A 6,786-nucleotide genomic window follows, 5' to 3' on the forward strand; every position below is an offset into this window, starting at 1 on the left:
GTTCACGGAAGCTTTCTTCACAATAGCCAGAATACCTGTAAACCACCTAAATATTTATCAATTGGTGGCCAGGCACGGTGGCTCATCCCTGTACTCCCAGAACTTTGGGAGGCCAAAGTAGGCAGATCACGCAGTCAGGAGTTCAAGACCAGCCTGACCAACATGGTGAAACCCCATCTCTACTAAAAATACAAAAAAACCCCCCCCAAAAAAAAAAAACAAAAAAAAAACAGCTGGGCCTGGTGGTGGGCGCCTGTAATCCCAGCTACTGGGAAGGCTGAAGCAGGAAAAATACTTGAACCCGGGAAGCAGAGGTTGCAGTGAGCCAGATCGTGGCACTACACTCCAACCTGGGCAACAGAGCGAGACTCCGTCTCCAAATATATATATATATGATATATGAGATATATATATATATATATGATATATATCTTATATATAAGATATTTTTTATCCATTTACCGATTGAGAGATATATATAAGATATATATGATACATATATTAAAACCACATATATATTAAAACCACATGTTATATATTTTATATATACATATCAATCGGTAAATGGATAAAAAAATGTAGTCTGCCCGTACAATGGAATACAAGAAAAATCAATGATCTACTGATGAGAAAAACAATATGATGAACCTCAAAGCCATTCTGCTGAGCAAAATGAGCCAGAAGTACATACTGTATGATTTCATGTATACAAATTCTTAAACATTGAAAATAACCTATAGGCACAGAAAGTTAATCAGAAGTTGCCTGGGGTCAGGGGTGGAGGGAGAAATGGACTGAAAGGACCATGAGCAAACTCTGGGAGCGATGAATATGTTCTGAATCTTGGTTGCAATGGTGATTCAAAGGTTTATACATCACTCAAAGCACAACAACCAGGACAATTTAAATAGATCTTTATCTTACTTTTACCACAATAAATTGGATTTTACAGTTAATGTGCATGCTAATCACTGGGCAGCTAGTTGAAATGGAATTCTGATCCATCAGATTTGGGATGGTTCCTAAGATTCCACATTAATTACAAGCTGCCAAGTGATACCCATGCTGATGGTCTGAGTTCCACCCTTAAGAGAAGCTTGAGACTACAATTATTCAATGCCCAAATGATGAAGCTGAGGAGCATTTTATGAATCCTCTTCTCAGGTGTGATTAACATTACCTCTCTTATTCTTTTAGAGCTGTGTCACGTCCCAGAACTTCCCCTGACACGACATTAATACTCTGTAAGGTTGCTAATAACAATCACATCTGGTATTTACAAAGCACACACTAAGTGTTGGGTACCATTCTTACAGCTGTACATGAATTGACACATTTAATCCTTAATGCAAAAGCAGGTACTATTACTGTCTCATATTGACAAATGTCAAAACAAAAGCCCAGAAAGTTTATGGGACTTGTCCAAGGTCACCCAGCTGATGAGCAGACGAGGTGGATTCAAAGCTAAGCGTCCCAAACTCTTAAGCACCGTTCTCTGTGGCTTCTCCTCAGAGGAATTATAATCCTCTGAGTGAGGAAATCTTCCTACTTTGCCACACTTTATGGAGGGCTTTACTGGTTCAACATCAAATATTGATTGCGCACTTACCATGTGTCAGGGCTTACCAAGGAGTTGGTGGTCAGCTCTGTGCATACTTCCCTGAAAACACATAATCCTTTGCCTACTAATCCAGCATTGGTGGTGCCCACTCTGTATATTGTTTGCTGAGAATGCTGACTGTCGTTACTTTGCCACCTCCCTCCATTCTCCCACTGGGGGAGTCACAGGTGAGCAGAGGCAGCCTCCTACATTTCTCTAGTGTCAGAGCCAGAGCTATGAGAGAACCAGGCTATGAGCATCTAGGGATTTGTTCTGCTTTTTTGATCTCTGACTATCAGAAATATGGAGCATTGTTCAGATATCCTTGCAACTCGAGGAAATTCATTTAAACTAAAGCATGACGGCTGTCAGTGGGATGTAGCTGACTCTGGAGTTCCTTCCTGCAGGCCTGTCGTATTAGTACATTCTCATCCTGCTAGAAAGAACTACTGAAGACTGGGTAATTTATAAAGAAAAGAGGTTTAATTGGCCCACAGTTCTGCAGGCTGGACAGGTAGCATGACCGGGAGGCCTCAGGAAAATTTCAATCATGGCAGAAGGTGAAGGGGAAGCAGGCACATCCTACATGGCAGGAGCAGGAGGAAGAGAGCAAAAAGAGAAGTGCTATACACTTTTAAACAACCAGGTCTAGTGAGAACTCACTCGCTAGCACGAGAACAGCAAGGAGGAAACCTGCCCCCGTGATCCAGTTAATCCCAGTAGGCCTCTCCTCCAACACTGGGGATTACAATTCCACATGAGATTTGGGCAAGGACACAAAGCCAAACCGTATCACCTGTCAACATTTCCATCTCCTTGACCAAGTGGGAGTGAGAGACTCCTGACCCCTCTCCTGGCATAAGGATAACACAACCCAGGGCTTCAGAATTGTGAGCTCCATGTGCTAGCTTGTTGCAGCAGGTCTTGCAGAAGTTGAGTGATGGGGACAGAGACGCAGTGAAGGCTCTACTAGGAGAGCTGCACGATGCATTAACAGTGTCCACTACAGTACAGGAGGCTTTCAGGAGAGATATAAGGAGGAGTTAGTTTCCTGAGCGGGAAGGTTGTAGATCACAAGAGCAGATGAGCAATGAAGACAAAACTAAACTCGAATCACAAGGACTCGGATATAAATCCACCCTGAGGCAGGGGATTGGACCCATTGACCTGCCAGAACCCTTATGTATATAAGTTAGCCTCAGAGAGTTTCAAATCTGATAGGACTTTGTGAGTACCATGTACCAAAGATAAAGGAGCTGATCCAAGAGAACGTTGGCCAAGCCCACTTCCCAGTTGAGAAAAACATGGCTTAAAAACAGCCTGCACAGCTTCCTGGTCGTCCCATCACTCTTGCCGAATAGCATTTTGGTGAGCTGGGGATCAATGAATGAGAAACAGATGGATTTAATTTCCCTTGAAATTAGGGATGGGTGAGCCCAGCCACAGTGTGGAGTTGCTGAATGTCTCAAACTATTTTTTTCAAGTGCTTTTGGTTCCGCAAAACCAAAACCATGGTTTCACAAAGCACGTTTCCCCTCATTCATAGGAGGGTTCATGTATTTTAAGGGGAAGTTGATCTGCATATTTCAACTTCTTTACACTTCACTTATCAAAATGCTAAATACAATTTCCAGGAAGTCTGAAAAATATTTTATAACTTTTTTTCCAAACTCTTTTATTTAGGAAAGGAAACAGTGGGGAAGGTTGGAAAATCTTATGAAAGAAAAGGTGGGTTCAGGTGGAAGTTCACACTTTTAGGGAGTTCTATGTCCCAGAATTATACACATGTTAGGTGTGCAGTCATAATATTCTCAATGAATATATTTGAAAATCTCTTGAAAAGTGAGGGGAAGGGTGGGAAAGTTCAATAAGGACAAGTTCGAGGAAAGGCTGAAAAATACAACACAATTTAAAATAGCTTCTGATCTCTAATAGGCAGTGTATTCCTAGTAGCCATAAAACCAATGATGCAGAACTATAGCATCCTTGTGTCATCCACCAGCATGAACTCCACCATTCTTCAGGTGTCTTTTCTCTTTATAAGACATGTGATAAAGGTGCTTATAGGATGCTTATGAGTGGAGGGATGGCCAGAGGAGAGGGTGGAAGAAATGCACCACAGAGGGTGGGTGGGAGCAGGTGGTGGAGCAAGTGCCCAGTGCCATCTTTGTTTTAGAGAATGACTCAGACCACAGACTTATGTGTGAGCTCTGAAGAGCTATTTCTACTTAAAGCTTAGCTTTCAGTTCCAGGGGGCCAAGTAAGACACAAGGGGGAGAGACGCAGTCATCCCACTTCTCAGGGAGCTCAGTCTGTTTGTATTGCGCTGGAAGCACAGTGCTAGCTCATCACGGACAGGCAGACTTCTGCTGATAGTGGCAGAGAGTGCAGCAATGGACACTGCTCAAAAGGAGAGAAGAAGGAAAAGGCAGCCCCTTGTAGTATCTGATTACGTTTGTCTCAAATGCCCAGGAGACATTCCCTGGGGGTTCCCGGAAAAGCAATTTGAGATGGGGATTTTCTACAGGCAGCCATAATAATTATTGATAAAATATAGAGAATAATGTTTATTATGATTAATATACTTCTCGTTTTAATCCCCAGGCTGGTGTAGGAAGCGCAAACATGGATTACATATCTCTTTAAAGCCATGTATTTTCTGGCTTTTAAATTATAAAACTCAAATAGGGTTGTGTGGCAGTGACAATAGGAGTTGTCAAATATTCCTGGGACTCCCCTACATTTCCCAGCAGCCTTCCAGGTAGTTAGGTTGGTGGCAGTAATTGATTTGGGCCAACAGGGCGTGAGCATGGATGATGTGTGTCCTTTTCTGACCAAGACGGTCAATTCTTCCATTCTCCCCCTCCTCCCTCAGTGATCTTGGTCTATAATCTGCCCAGATGTTTTAACTACACTGGACTTCTCACAAAGGAGAACTGAACCTTTATTCTGTTACACCACTGTGATTTGGTGGGGTGGAGTGGGAAGGGTCTTGTTTGTTACAGTAGCTAGTGTTAACCAACCTGATTAACACAACTGTTAACTAGACTGATACAAGTTGTAAACTTACAACCTCTCATTATGATACCCTGATAGTAATAAAGCTGGTGGTTTGGGGTAAGATTCTCAGAAGTTTTTGAGAATATAATAGTGCCTTATATTAGTAATCTACTGGTATATCAAAAACGATCTTAAGAGGTAGTAGTTTAAAACAACAAACATTGATTATCTCAAAGTTTTTGATGGTCAGGAATTTTGGAGTGGCTTGGGTAGGTGGCTCTGACTCAAAGTCTGTCATGAAGTGCCATCAAAATGTTGGCAGGAGCTGCAGTCATCCAAAGGCTTGATTGGGGCTGGAGAATGCATTGTTCATAGGAGCCCTCAATTTATTGCTGGTTTCTGGCTGGAGTTCTCATTTCCTCATCAGATGCTCCTCTTTGTAGAGATTCTCAGGCAAAGGAAGCTAGCATCATTCAGAGAGAGTAATCCAAGAGAGAAAGCAAACAGGAAACCACAGAATCTTTTATTGCCCAGTGTCTCATGTTGCTTCCTCCCCCCACCCATTCATTAACAGTAAGTCACCAAGTCCAGCCACACTCAAGAAGAGGAGAATAGGTTCCACCTTTTCAAGAGGGTTTCAAAGAATTTGTGAACAGATTTTAAACTATATACACCCCATTACCCCAGAGTGGGTTTGTAGGTAGCTAAGGGGCTAGAATGGTGGGTGGCACCTAAGGTGGGGGGTTCAGTGATCCAACATAAATCAGGCTAATAGAGTGTAATGGTGTGACTGCCCCTATCTTACATTATTCCTTAATCTCATCAGCAGACGAAGGGAGCCCAGCCAATTCTGTTCAAGCAACCTCGACTGGGCCCCTGACAAGCATCTGCATATGGAGATGCCAAGGTAATCTGAGATGGGGATTTTCTACAGGGAGCACAGAGAAATTCCTGTTTACTTACCTCTGTGCATAGACATGATGCAGAGGAAATGAATTCCCGTGAAACAGGACATTGTGCCGGAACCAGCCTGGCCCTGGCTTTATAGGGAGGTGGAGTTCCGGCATTGTCCTCTGACGTGGCCCCCTCCTGCCAACCTCCCAGCTTGCCCGGTGCTACATAGTGTGCTAATTGCTGATACAAACCCTGGGAATTTGCAGAGTAGGATAAGATAGATCCTACAAAAAGAGAAGTTCTTCCCTTTGCATAAAACATGTGCAAATGAAGCTGATCTTGATCTTAGCCCATGGCAGGGAATGGCAGTAACACTGGAAATATTGGCTCTGTGAAGGCTGGAATTTTCCATCTTTCCTCCTATATTCATAGTGCTATATAAGTGTGCACTAAATAAAAAGAACCTTGCTGGTATTTTTTAAACTAGTTGAATGTGCTAGCATTTACCATGGCAGAAGGTGTGGTGATAAGAGGGTAACAGGAGTTCTGAGTCTCGTAGGTCTCTGATACCTGAAAATTCACCAGCCCAGCCATACTGATGGCAGCCTTGCACCCTGGGGAAATGGTTGTGTGAGTTCCTATAAAACAATAACATTGGGGTCTAATCCAATTATGATATGACCCACTCTTGGCTGAGCCCAAAGTGGAATCTGCACCATGGGGCAAGGCAAGGACCAGAGATAAAGGCTCAGTTTATGCCACTCCTTCTCAGGCTGATGGCATTTACTTGCATAGCCATAAAAAGCAGCCACTGGGGACTGTGGCAGAGTGTGGTAAAGCTGGCCATGTTGCAGTGGCCTGCCAATCACTGTTAGCAGCAGTGAGAATGGGACATTTCCTTAGACTCCCTGGATTTGGACAGCAACAACAGGCTCTGGGGCCACAGTGGTGGTACAACAGAGCTCCACTGAGCTGCCAGTGTCCAGAATGTGAAGGCCTCTAGGCTAAGGGGAACATAGCTTCTCCTACTAGGAACTGATAAGGAGGAACCACAGCTCAGCCATGGGAAGGGCAGACTTCTTTCTCATCTTGGCATGAGCTTCCCTGGTTGAGACACCAGACCGATGAAGTATGACATACTGGTTTTAGTTAATTTTATTTTAACTTTAAGGGGACTTTTAACTGGACCATCACCCACAGGAAATGTTTCATGTAAAGAATAGCCAAGAAGGCCATAGATTCCATCCCACCAATGACACACAGCAACTGACTCTTCACCCCCATATCCTGCG

This window comes from Mandrillus leucophaeus, unplaced genomic scaffold (genome assembly GCF_000951045.1).
Source record: "Mandrillus leucophaeus isolate KB7577 unplaced genomic scaffold, Mleu.le_1.0 Scaffold262, whole genome shotgun sequence".
Taxonomy (NCBI): Eukaryota; Metazoa; Chordata; class Mammalia; order Primates; family Cercopithecidae; genus Mandrillus; species Mandrillus leucophaeus.